Here is a 13553-nt window from a genome sequence, read left to right on the forward strand (position 1 = left end):
CCTTCGGAGACACCTGTAGAGCACCTTTATAATCACCCAGTTACGTTGTGACGTTTGGTAGCACACAAAGTGTTCCTCCGGTAAACGGGAGTTGCATAATCTCATAGTCATAGGAACATGTATAAGTCATGAAGAAAGCAATAGCAACAAACTAAACGATCAAGTGCTATGCTAACAGAATGGGTCAAGTCAATCACATCATTCTCTAATGATGTGACCTTGTTAATTAAATGACAACTCATGTCTATGGCTAGTGAGGGAGTCCTGGATTAGGGGGTGTCCGGATAGCTGGACTATACCTTCGGCCAGACTCCTGGACTATGAAGATACAAGATTGAAGACTTCGTCCCGTGTCCGGAAGGGACTTTCCTTGGCGTGGAAGGCAAGCTTGGCGATACGGATATTTAGATCTCCTACCATTGTAACCGACTCTGTGTAACCCTAGCCCTCTCCGGTGTCTATATAAACCGGAGGGTTTTAGTCCCTAGGACGAACAACAATCATACCATAGGCTAGCTTCTAGGGTTTAGCCTCCTCGATCTCGTGGTAGATCTACTCTTGTACTACCCATATCATCAATATTAATCAAGCAGGAGGTAGGGTTTTACCTCCATCAAGAGGGCCCGAACATGGGTAAAACATAGTGTCCCCTGCCTCCTGTTACCATCCGCCTAGACGCACAGTTCGGGACCCCCTACCCGAGATCCGCCGGTTTTGACACCGACATTGGTGCTTTCATTGAGAGTTCCTCTGTGTCGTCACTTTTAGGCCCGATGGCTCCTCCGATCATCAACGACGATGCGATCCATGGTGAGACTTTTCTCCCCGGACAGATCTTCGTATTTGGCGGCTTTGCACTGCGGGCCAATTTGCTTGGTCATCTGGAGCAGATCGAAAGCTACGCCCCTGGCCATCAGGTCAGATTTGGAAGTTTGAACTACGCGGCCGACCTCCGCGGAGATTTGATCTTCGACGGATTCGAGCCGCAGCCGAGCGCGCCACACTATCACGATGGGCATGATCTAGCTCTGCCGCCGAACAGTGCCCTGGAGGCCGCACCCGCATCAGCTCTGACCCTTAATTCGGAGCCAACTGCGCCAATCGAGGATGGGTGGTTGGACACCGCCTCGGGGGCTGCAATCTCTACAGCGATCGAGCCGAAAACCAGCCCTATTCTCTGCGAAGCCCGTGACTCCAAGGAGCCGGACTCCTCTCCAGACTCCGAGCTCTCCACGCCCCTACCGATCGAACCCGATTGGGCGCCGATCATGGAGTTCACCACCGCGGACATCTTTCAGCACTCTTCCTTCGGCGATATTCTGAATTCACTAAAGTCTCTCTCTTTATCAGGAGAGCCCTGGCCGGACTATGGTCAGCAAGGTTGGGATGCGGATGATGAAGAAATTCAAAGCCCACCCACCACCCACTTCATAGCCACTGTCGATGACTTAACCGACATGCTCGACTTCGACTTCGAAGACATCGACGGTATGGACGCCGATGTAGGAGACGATCAAGAACCAGTGCCTATAGGGCACTGGAAAGCCACCTCGTCTATGACAAATACATGGTGGACACTCCAAAAGAAGGCAATGGCGATGGAACAGCGGAGGATGACCCCTCCAAGAAGCAGCCTAAGCGCCAGCGTCAGTGGCGTCGCTCTAAATCCCGCCAAAGCAAAAACGGTGATTCCGGCACGGGAGATAATAACACCCCGGACAGTGCCGAAGACAACCACCTCCAGCAGGATTCAGCACAGGAGGATGGAGAAGCCAGCCCTCATGAGAGAGCGGCAGACAGAGAGGTCGAGGACGATAATTATATGCCTCCCTCCGAAGACGAGGCAAGCCTCGACGGCGACGAATTTGTCGTGCCGGAGGATCCCGTCGAACAAGAGCGTTTCAAACGCAGGCTTATGGCCACGGCGAGCAGCCTCAAGAAAAAACAGCAACAACTTAGAGCTGATCAAGATTTGCTAGCCGACAGATGGACTGAAGTCCTTGCGGCCGAAGAGTATGAACTCGAACGCCCCTCCAAGAGCTACCCAAAGTGCAGGTTGCTACCCTGATTAGAGGATGAAGCACCTAAACCTACATCACCAGTGCATGATGCGGCCGACCGGCCGCCCCGTGGCCGCGACAGAGAGGCCTCTTGGCCCTCCACTCAAGCCGCACCCCGGCGCCGCTCAAAAAATACCAAGGCACGGGAAAATGCGCCAGACCTGCGAGATATATTGGAGGACAAGGCAAGGCAAACAAGATCGGTCTACGGATCGCATGGGCGCCCCACGGCACGAGACGGTAATCGTCACTCCGGATACAGTAAATCTGGCCGGGCCGAACACAGTAGACAAAGCTCGTTTGAGCTGCGTCGTGATATAGCCCAATACAGAGGCGCCACACACCCACTATGCTTCACAGATGAAGTAATGGACCATCAAATCCCCGAGGGTTTCAAACCCGTGAACATCGAATCATATGATGGCACAACAGATCCTGCGGTATGGATCGAGGACTATCTCCTTCATATCCACATGGCCCGCGGTGATGACCTACACGCCATCAAATACCTCCCACTCAAGCTTAAAGGACCAGCTCGGCATTGGCTTAACAGCTTGCCGGCAGAATCAATTGGTTGCTGGGAGGACCTGGAAGCCGCATTCCTCAACAATTTCCAGGGCACTTATGTGCGACCACCAGACGCCGATGACCTTAGCCACATAATTCAGCAGCTAGAGGAATCGGCTAGAAAATTCTGGACATGGTTCCTAACCAAGAAAAATCAAATCGTCGACTGTCCGGACGCAGAGGCCCTAGCAGCCTTCAAGCATAACATCCGCAACGAGTGGCTTGCACGGCACCTAGGACAGGAAAAACCGAAATCTATGGCAGCCCTCATGACACTTATGACCCGCTTTTGCGCGGGAGAGGACAGCTGGCTAGCTCGCAGCAATAACATGACCAAGAGCCTTGGTAATTCGGATACCAAGGACAACAGTGGCAGGTTGCATCGCAACAAGCAAAAGTGCCGCATTAACGACGACAATGCTGAGGATACGGCAGTTAATGCCGGATTCAGAGGCTCTAAACCCGGTCAGCGGAAAAAGCCATTCAAAAGAAATACTCCGGGCCCGTCCAGTTTGGACCGGATACTCGACCGCTCATGCCAGATACATGGCACCCCCGAAAAACCATCCAATCACACCAACAGGGATTGTTGGGTGTTCAAGCAGGCAGGCAAGTTAAATGCTGAAAGCAGAGATAAGGGGCTGCATAGCGATGACGAGGAGGAGCCCTGGCCGCCGAACAACAGTGGACAGAAAGGTTTTCCCCCACAAGTGCAGACGGTGAACATGATATACGCAACCCATGTCCCCAAGAGGGAGCGGAAGCGTGCGCTAAGGGACATATACGCGATGGAGCCAGTCGCCCCAAAGTTCAACCCATGGTCTTCCTGCCCGATCACTTTTGATCGAAGGGACCACCCCACTAGCATCCGTCATGGCGGATTCGCCGCATTGGTTCTAGACCCAATTATTGACGGATTTCACCTCACTAGAGTCCTTATGGACGGCGGCAGCAGCGTGAACCTGCTTTACCAGGATACAGTGCGGAAAATGGGCATCGATCCCTCGAGGATTAAACCCACTATAACGACCTTTAAAGGCGTCATACCAGGTGTAGAGGCCAACTGTACAGGCTCAGTTACACTTGAAGTGGTCTTTGGATCTCCGAATAATTTCCGAAGCGAGGAGTTAATATTCGACATAGTCCCGTTCCGCAGTGGCTATCACGCACTACTCGGGCGAACCACATTTGCCAAGTTCAATGCGGTGCCGCACTACGCATACCTCAAGCTCAAGATGCCAGGCCCTCGAGGAGTCATCACGGTCAATGGAAACACCGAACGCTCTCTCCGAACGGAGGAGCATACGGCGGCTATCGCAGCGGAAGTACAAAGCAGCCTCTCAAGGCAATTCTCTAGTCCGGCCATTAAACGTCTGGACACCATCAAGCGCGCCCGGAGTAACCTACAACAAGACCGCCTGGCATGTTCCGAGCAAGCGTAGCAATGCGGCCGCAACCCCAGCCCTCGCGAACTTGCGAAACCAGTGTTGCACGTACATAAATACGCTCTGGAAATTCCATGGGCACAGGGGGAGGGGCACCATCACGGCACCCCTGAAACGCGGCTTAAACCGCACTAGGGGCTGCCGATTTCTTAATTTTCTCTTATTTTCAGGACTCCATTCTTCGGAAGGCTTGTCCGGCAGTACAATTGCCGCACAAACGATACAACCAGGGAAGCAGAACGCTACGCCGCACTATGGAACTCTAAGGTGGTCTCTATAATGAGCAGTATACCTGTTTCACTTAACATTCCGCAGCTCGCCCCTGGAAAGGACATGTTAAATAGTCCCATCTTTTGCTTATTGCACTATTTGTATCATTCTGCTTTAATCGCAGCCTTTTTTTAAATAAACAATGCGTAGCTTCCGTCTATTATTGCATTACTCTTTTTTACAAATATATGTTCATTAATGACATGTTGCACCCGTACACTTTGGTACGGCCAATACGCCAGGGGCTTAAGTACCCCACAATACGGTGTGAGAAGTCCGAACACTTTCACAAGTGCGGCACCCCGAACTTATAACATTATACGCATCGGCTCCCAATCATGTCTTGGGTCAATAGTTGGGTTTGCCCGGCTCCTATGTTTTGGTACCTTACGTTCCGTTATATCGGCTAAGGTAGCACTAGGAGAACTACAACAATTGTGCGCCAGTTGAGCTGGGCTAAGCACCTTAGTAGAGAAAGCTAAAACTGACCGTCATGATGAGGCGAGAGCTGGTCGCTGTTCGAGAGGTTTTCGAGTCCCTAAAGACTTATGCCGCTTAGAGCGAGGAGTCGGCTTTGTCCGGCCTAGGCGTGGATAGCGCCCCGAACTCGGTCTTTCGAACACTAGGGGTTTCGCCGAAATTTAAAATTATAGAATTCTATGGCTAAGTGAGAGTGTTCAAGCATTATAGTCCGATTGCCTTGTTCGTTGTGTTGAGCGCCTCCCTCGAAGGACCCAAGAATGGGAAAAAGAGCGCTCATGTTTATCTCAAACACCCCAGCACTCGTGGCATGGGGGCAGAAGCCGACGACTCGCCATCTCTCAAATTTGATAAACGACCGCATAGAAGGTAATATTTTAAATTCAGAAGCGTTGCTTAGCACATATGAACAAGTTTTTAGCGCACAGGATCACAAATGCGAGTTTACTCAAAAATTACATCTTTGGAGCATTCATCCGCTATAAGATGGGCACCCTTCAGGACGCCCTCATAATACGCTTCCGGGACGCGATGCTCCTTGCCCGGCGGCGTCCCGTCCTTCACCAGCTTCTCTGCATCCATCTTGCCCCAGTGCACTTTAGCACGGGCAAGCGCCCTACGGGCACCTTCGACGCAGACGGAGTGCTTGATTACTTCAATCCGTGGACAGGCATCCACCAGCCGCCTCACCAGCCCGAAGTAGCTCCCAGGCAGAGCCTCTCCAGGCCAAAGCCGAACTATGAGGCCCTTTATGGCCTGTTCGGCCACCTTGTGGAGCTCAACCATTTGCTTCAGCTGGTCGCTCAAAGGCACCAGGTGTCCGGCCTCAGCATACTGAGACCAGAACACCTTCTCCGTCGAGCTCCCCTCCTCGGCTCGGTAATAGGCGGCGGCATCAGACGCACTGTGGGGCAAATCTACGAATGCTCCTGGAGAGCTCCGAACTCGGGTAAGTAACAAGTAATTCACTTTCACGTGCTTGCTTTGCATAATGAATGCCTTACCCGCCACTATCTTCTTCATCGCTGCAATTTCTTGGAGGGCTTTCTGGGCTTCGGCCTTGGCAGATTTCACACTTTCGAGGGCTGCCGCAAGCTCGGACGCTTGCGTCTTTGAGTCAAGCTCCAAACTCTCGTATTTTTTCACGAGAGCCTGGAGCTCTTTCTGCACCTCCTCCACCCGCGCCTCCTGCTTCCCTCTCTCTGTGCGCTCCACGGCCGCTCTGTTTTCGGCCTCGGATAGCGCTTCCTTAAGGGTTGCCACATCGGTCATGGCCCCTATAATAGCACGTTGATCCTGTCATTTTTTGCAACCACATCTTCTCTATATACTTGCGCAAGGTATTACTTACCTTCCTTCTCCTCGAGTTGCCTCTTGGCATGGCCGAGCTCGTTCTCGGACCGCGCGAGGTTTTGCTTCAGCGTATCCACCTCCGCAGTCAGTGCAGCGGAGGCCAGCAGCGAAGCCTGCATACGCATATTGACTTGATTATGTTAGACTCCTGCGAATGTTGTTAGATCCTCTATTCGGCTTTTCTTTCCGAACACCGAAAAGAGCATCAGGGGCTACTATCTATGCGATAATATTTTTACATATTCTTTACTTACCTCAAAGCCTGTTAGAAGGCTGGCATAGGCTTCAGTCAGTCCGCTCTTGGCGGACTGAACCTTCTGGATCACCGCACTCATAATGGTGCGGTGCTCCTCGTCGATGGAGGCGCCGTTAAGCATCTCTAGCAAATTGTCCGGTGCCTCCGGTTGGATGGAGGTCACTGGCTCGACAGGCTTGCTCCTCTTGGAAGGAGGCTGCCTACCGGAGTCCGGAACCGTTGACCGTTCTGGCGCGGTGTCCGGCTCAAGGCCGGACTCGGAGCCCTTGGGGGTTTTATCCCCTTTACGCCTGGAGTCCGGGAGGTCGCCTTGCGGCGCCTCCAGGACCACCTCCTCCTGGCTTGGAACCTATTGGGACGCCACCTCGGCATCGTCCGTAGGGTGGGGGGAGGTAGCCGTCGGAAGCGAATTCACATCCGACGAATCCAGGGAGTCGCTCGACGACTCGTCGAGCCCGGCCTTGGGCGGAATGCATAGTCATATTCGGCGTAAGGAGGAGCTGTGCAAGAAAGGAACACTATGAATTGCTCTGGTGTCCGAATACTCACGATCTCGCCAGGGGCTTGGCCCTGTGCGGCCACTCCTCTTCGCCGTCGTCGGCGTTGGTGGAGTAGTCCGGAGGAAGGGTCTTCCCCTTCTTGGACCCTTTGTCCTCCCCAGTTGGGGCGGCCTTGCTTTTCTTCCCTTCCCCCGCTGGAGGGGGAGAGGCTCTTCTTCCTCCTCCTCCTCGTCTTCACGAGAGGAGTGCGCCTTGGAGTCGTCGGATGATGAATCCGACACCTCCCGGCGCCGGGCACTCTTTCGAGTCCCCGTGGTCTTCTTCTTGGCCTTCTTCTCCGGCACCACATAGGGTGCCGGAACCAGCAGCTTCGCCAAGCGAGCGTCCGCTAGGCCTTCGGGCAAAGGAGCCGGAAAATTGATCTGTCCGGACGTCTCCTGCCAATCCTGTCAAAGGTAAGGGAGCTTAGATCCCACATGGAGAAAAACTATGAAAAAATAATGCCTTGTAAAAGGTAAAAACAGCTTACCGCCCTAGCGTGATGCTGCGTGCTGAATCCGCGATCCTCGGTAGCGGATGCGGGGGCCTCGGCGCCCTTGAAAAGCACCTTCCAGGCATCTTCGTATGTCGTGTCGAAGATCCTGCTCAGAGTTTGGTGCTGCGCCGGGTCGAACTCCCACAGGTTGAAAGCCCGTTGTTGACACGGGAGGATCCGGCGGATGAGCATAACCTGGACTACATTGAAAAGTTTGAGCTTCTTGTCCACCAGGGTCTGGACGCATGTTTGGAGTCCGGTCAGCTCTCCTTTTTTACCCCACGACAGGCCCGTCTCTTTCCAGGAGGTGAGCCACGTAGGGGGTCCAGATCGGAACTCGAGGGCTGCGACCCATTCAGGGTCGCGCGGCTCGGTGATGTAAAACCACCCCGATTGCCACCCCTTTAGGGTCTCCACGAAGGAGCCCTCGAGCCATAGGACGTTGGGCATCTTGCCCACCATGGCGCCTCCGCACTCCACCTGGGTGCCACGCACCACCTTCGGCTTGACATTGAAAGTCTTGAGCCATAGGCCGAAATGGGGGCGGATGTGGAGGAAAGCCTCGCGCACGACGATAAACGCCGAGATGTTGAGGACAAAGTTAGGGGCCAGATCGTGGAAATCCATGCCATAGTAGAACATGAGCCCTCGGACAAATGGGTGGAGAGGGAAGCCCAGTCCGCGGTGGAAATGGGGGAGGAACACCACCCTCTCATGGGGCCTAGGGGTGGGGATGAGCTGCCCCTCCTCGGGAAGCCGGTGCGCAATGTCGTTAGACAAGTATCCGGCCTTCCTTAGTTTTTTGATGAGTCCCTCCGTGACGGAGGAGACCATCCACTTGCCTCTCGCTCCGGACATGGCTGGAGAAGGTTGAGGTGGGATGTGCGGACTTGGGCGCTGGAGCTCGAGTGCGCGGAAATGGATAGGCAAAGGAGGAAGAAGGCGTGGATGAAAAGGTGGATCCTTATCCCCTTATATGGGCGGACGCGACTATGCGTCCCCACCAGCCTGGTAAAACTCGCTTATCTCCCAAGCGCCGTAATCAATGGCGCGGTTGGGTTACCCATGCCCGTATTGATGAGAATCCCGGAGTAAGGGGACACGATCTCTGCTTTGACAAGACGTGCCAAGGAAACCGCCTCGCTAAACGCGCTGAGGTGGGACAGTGAAACGATTCGAATAAAGACTTGGCCGTGGTGTGATGTCACACTACGGAATACGTCAGCAGATTAGATTTGTGTAAATATTATTCTCTCTATGGCAATATGTGGAAACTTATTTTGTAGAGCCGGACACTACCTTTGTGTTCAAAATCTTCTATGAAGTACTTGGAGGAGGAACCCGCCTTGCAATGCCGAAGACAATCTGCGCGCCGGAGTCGTCGTCATTGAAGCCTGGTTCAGGGGCTACTGAGGGAGTCCTGGATTAGGGGGTGTCCGGATAGCCGGACTATACCTTCGGCCGGACTCCTGGACTATGAAGATACAAGATTGAAGACTTCGTCCCGTGTCCGGAAGGGACTTTCCTTGGCATGGAAGGCAAGCTTGGCGATACGGATATGTAGATCTCCTACCATTGTAACCGACTCTGTGTAACCCTAGCCCTCTCCGGTGTCTATATAAACCGGAGGGTTTTAGTCCGTAGGACGAACAACAATCATACCATAGGCTAGCTTCTAGGGTTTAGCCTCCTCGATCTCGTGGTAGATCTACTCTTGTACTACCGATATCATCAATATTAATCAAGCAGGACGTAGGGTTTTACCTCCATCAAGAGGGCCCGAACCTGGGTAAAACATCGTGTCCCCTGTGAGGGAGTCCTGGATTAGGGGGTGTCCGGATGGCTGGACTATACCTTCAGCCAGACTCCTGGACTATGAAGGTACAAGATTGAAGACTCCGTCCCGTGTCCGGAAGGGACTTTCCTTGGCGTGGAAGGCAAGCTTGGCGATACGGATATGTAGATCTCCTACCATTGTAACCAACTTTGTGTAACCCTAACCCTCTCCGGTGTCTATATAAACCGGAGGGTTTAGGTCTGTAGGACAACATACACAACAACAATCATACCATAGAGCTAGCTTCTAGGGTTTAGCCTCTTCGATCTCGTGGTAGATCTACTCTTGTACTACCCATATCATCAATATTAATCAAGCAGGACGTAGGGTTTTACCTCCATCGAGAGGGCCCGAACCTGGGTAAAACTTCGTGTCCCTTGCCTCCTGTTACCATCCGGCCTAGACGCATAGTTCAGGACCCCCTACCTGAGATCTACCAGTTTTGACACTGACATTGGTGCTTTCATTGAGAGTTCCTATGTGTCGTTGCCATCAGGAAGGATGCCTCGCCCCGTCTTTAAAGATGGCACCGTTGCTAAGGGAGCTTTGGCTGTCGGCCAAATCCTCCGGCTAGGTGGTTTTCTTATGACCGCCTGTTCGGCTTCTGCGACGACGATGACCTCTCGAGCGATCGAAAACAATCTTCATGTCAGCTCGGAACTCGCTGAGCAGTTAGATCCAATGGAGCTCTCCTCCATAAACGTGCTGTTGGATCGCTTCGCCGCCCTAGGAGTCGCTACGGATTACAACCAGATTGGGCCTAAACCCGATCTGAGAGAGATTAACTCTCCCCAAGTCACCCATCACGTTCCCGTGGTAGAGGGACAGTGCGGCGACCCTTCATCTATCTTAAAGACTCGCTACGTCCGGATTCCTGATCCCTCCAAGCCGGATACCCGCGGAGGGGAGGATATCACTCAAGACCTGAACTTAGAGTCAGGCGACGGGCTGGATTCATTGGACAACATCCAGGAATCCAAATTTTCGACTTCGGAAATTCCTCGGCCTTTGAGCCTCAGATGGGGTGAGGCTTCGGATTTAATTCCACCCACCCACCCCAACATAAGCGATCTATCCAAAATCAGGCAAGAGCCCGATGAAACAGTACATCATTACTGGGCCAGATTCCTCCTGGTTAAGAACAGGCTAAGGGACTGCCGCGAGGAAGACGCAATCTCAATCTTCTGCAATAATTGCACGGACAAGGGAATACTCAACGCCATAAGTCACCGTGATATTACACACTTCACTGACTTGGTGTCCATTGTACGAAAGTACTGTGCGATGGAAAGCGCCTGGAAAACCGAAATCAAATTTTGGGACAATCCGGCCCTGAATACAAACCCAGTCCGAAATAAAAGGGTGCATCATCACCAGACACCCGGGTCAAGCACTAAAAAGCAAAAACCCTCTACAGGGCATGGAACCGTACTGGAAGGATGGCTCAATGGACCCTGTAAAATTCACAGTATAGAGGACGCCACACCAACTCATAGCCTAAGAGCATGTTGGATACTCCGACAGGTGGCCAAAATTGGCGAAAATGTCCTAATTCCGGAGGCCACAGAAAGCCACCCCAGAGACACCAATACGGTATTAACAGTCTTCGAGACTTTCGCATCAAATAATATGCGAAAAAGGACACTCCGCAGCCTTGCCGAAGTCTACCAAGTAGCAACAATAAACCCATGGAGTGACATGACTATTACCTTTAACGCCAGTGATGAACCTAAATTCCGAACAGCCCGAGCACCAGCCGCATTGGTCCTCAGTCCAATAGTGGACGACTTTCATCTTACCAAGGTACTCATGGACAGCGGCAGCGGATTGAACCTCATTTATGAGGAAACCCTTCAAAAAATGGAAATAGACTGGAACCGCATTGAGCAAAGCAGCACAACCTTTAGAGGAATAATTCCTAGTCGGGAAGCGCGCTGTACAGGAAAAATCACACTAGATGTGGTGTTCGGCACGCCGGATAATTACAGGTCCGAAGAGGTCACGTTCCATGTGGCTCCGTTCAGCAGCGGTTATCACGCTCTGCTAGGGCGGGAAGCGTTTACAATCTTCAAAGCAATACCCCATTACGGGTACATGAAGCTCAAGACCCTGGCCTAATGGGATCATCACTCTCGCTAGTGATCCGGACATAGCACTCCGCGCCAAAAACAAGACAGCCGCACTGGCCCTCGAGGCACTATCCGAAGCCCTAGCGGCTGAGGAACTGACTGCGCTGCGCTCTACGGTGAATAGGGACGATGTGGTACTCGACAAAAGATCCAATTCCACCTCCTTTAAACCGGCGGACAAAATAGTCAAATTCCAAGTCCATCCAACGGACCCCAATAAAACAGCTTCCATCGGGGCATAGTTAAACCCTGATGTAGACGCCGCACTGCGAGAGTTCCTACGAGAGAACTGGGACATTTTCGCCTGGCACCCTTCAGACATGCCAGGAATCCCACACAGGTTGGCCGAGCATAGCTTAAATATCCAAACAGGATTCAAACCTGTCAAACAGGCTCTTCGGCGTTTTTCCGAACCTAAGAGACAGGCCATGGGAGAGGAGCTAGCAAAGCTATTGGAGGCCGGATTCATCAGAGATATAAAACATCCGGACTGGCTAACAAACCTGGTGATGGTACCAAAGAAGGACAAATCCTGGTGCCTGTGTGTTGATTTTAAAGACCTTAACAAGGCTTTCCCAAAGGATCCCTTCCCCCTCCCCCGCATCGATCAAATTATCGACGCTACCGCAAGACATGATTCGTTGTGTTTCCTCGATGCATATTCCGGCTACCATCAAATCAAGATGGCAGAACCAGACCAAGCCGCAACGGCATTTATCACACCATACGGCCCATTCTGCTTCAACACGATGCCATTCGGGCTCAAAAACGCCGGTGCAACATATCAGCGCATGATTCAGACATGTTTGGCAAGCCAGATCGGCAAAACAGTGGAGGCATATGTAGATGATGTGGTCTTCAAAACAAGACATGTTGAATCTCTAGTACACGACTTGAGGCTCACATTTGATAACCTCCGAACATACGACATCAAGCTCAACCCGGAAAAATGCGTTTTCGGCGTTCCAGCTGGAAAGCTCTTGGGCTTCATTGTATCCGGTAGAGGAATTGAAGCAAATCCAGCCAAGATCCGAGCTCTGTCACAACTGGATATCCCAAAGGACCTCAAACAAATACAAAAGTTAACCGGATGTGTGGCGGCTCTAAGCCGCTTTATCTCCTGCTTGGGAGAAAAGTCCCTACCCCTTTACCGCCTCCTTCGGCGCACCGAACACTTCAAATGGACGGATGCAGCCACGGCCGAACTCAACAAAATAAAAGCCATACTGGCAACAAACCCAGTCCTGGCCGCGCCAAACATTGGCGAACCAATGCTATTATACATTGCAGCAACACATCAGGTTGTAAGCGCAGTGCTCGTCATCGAACGAGAAGCGGACGGACACAAATTCCCCCTTCAAAAGCCGGTCTATTATGTGTCCACTGTCCTTACTCCCTGCAAATCACGGTACCCGCATTATCAAAAGATTGCGTACGCGGTATTCATGGCATCCCGGAAGCTACGACACTACTTTCAAGAGTGTTCAATAACAGTAGCCTCGGAAGTACCACTTAACGATATTATAAACAACCATGACGCAATGGGCCGGATTGCGAAATGGGCCATTGAGATACTCCCATTTGACATAACTTATAAGCCACGGTGAGCCATCAAGTTGCAAGTCTTGGCCGACTTCGTCGCAGAATGGACGGAGGCCGAACTCCCTAAAGAGTACGGCACATACTCAAATTGGATCATGCATTTCGACGGCTCCAAGATGTTGGCCGGACTGGGGGCCGGCGTCGTTTTGACGTCCCCCACAGGAGACACAGTTCAATACATACTCCAGATTATGTACAAGGACTCCAACAATGCAGCCGAATATGAGGCCCTTTTACATGGTCTCCGGATGGAAGTATCCATGGGCATTCAATGCCTAGAGGTGCGCAGGGACTCGAACCTTGCAATATCCCAAATAAATGGAGACTTCGATGCCAAGGATCCAAAAATGGCAGCTTACCGCAACGCCGTCCTAAAAATGTCAGCTCGGTTCGAGGGGCTTGAATTTCACCATATAGCCCGGGAAAATAATCAGGCGGCAGATGTCCTGGCACGCATCGGCGCAAAACGCGATGTAGTCCCCCCAACATCTTCTTGGAAAGGCTGTTCAATCCATCCAT

Source organism: Triticum urartu, chromosome 2A (assembly GCF_056163025.1).
Source record: "Triticum urartu cultivar PI428250 chromosome 2A, HENAU_Tu73, whole genome shotgun sequence".
Lineage (NCBI taxonomy): Eukaryota > Viridiplantae > Streptophyta > Magnoliopsida > Poales > Poaceae > Triticum > Triticum urartu.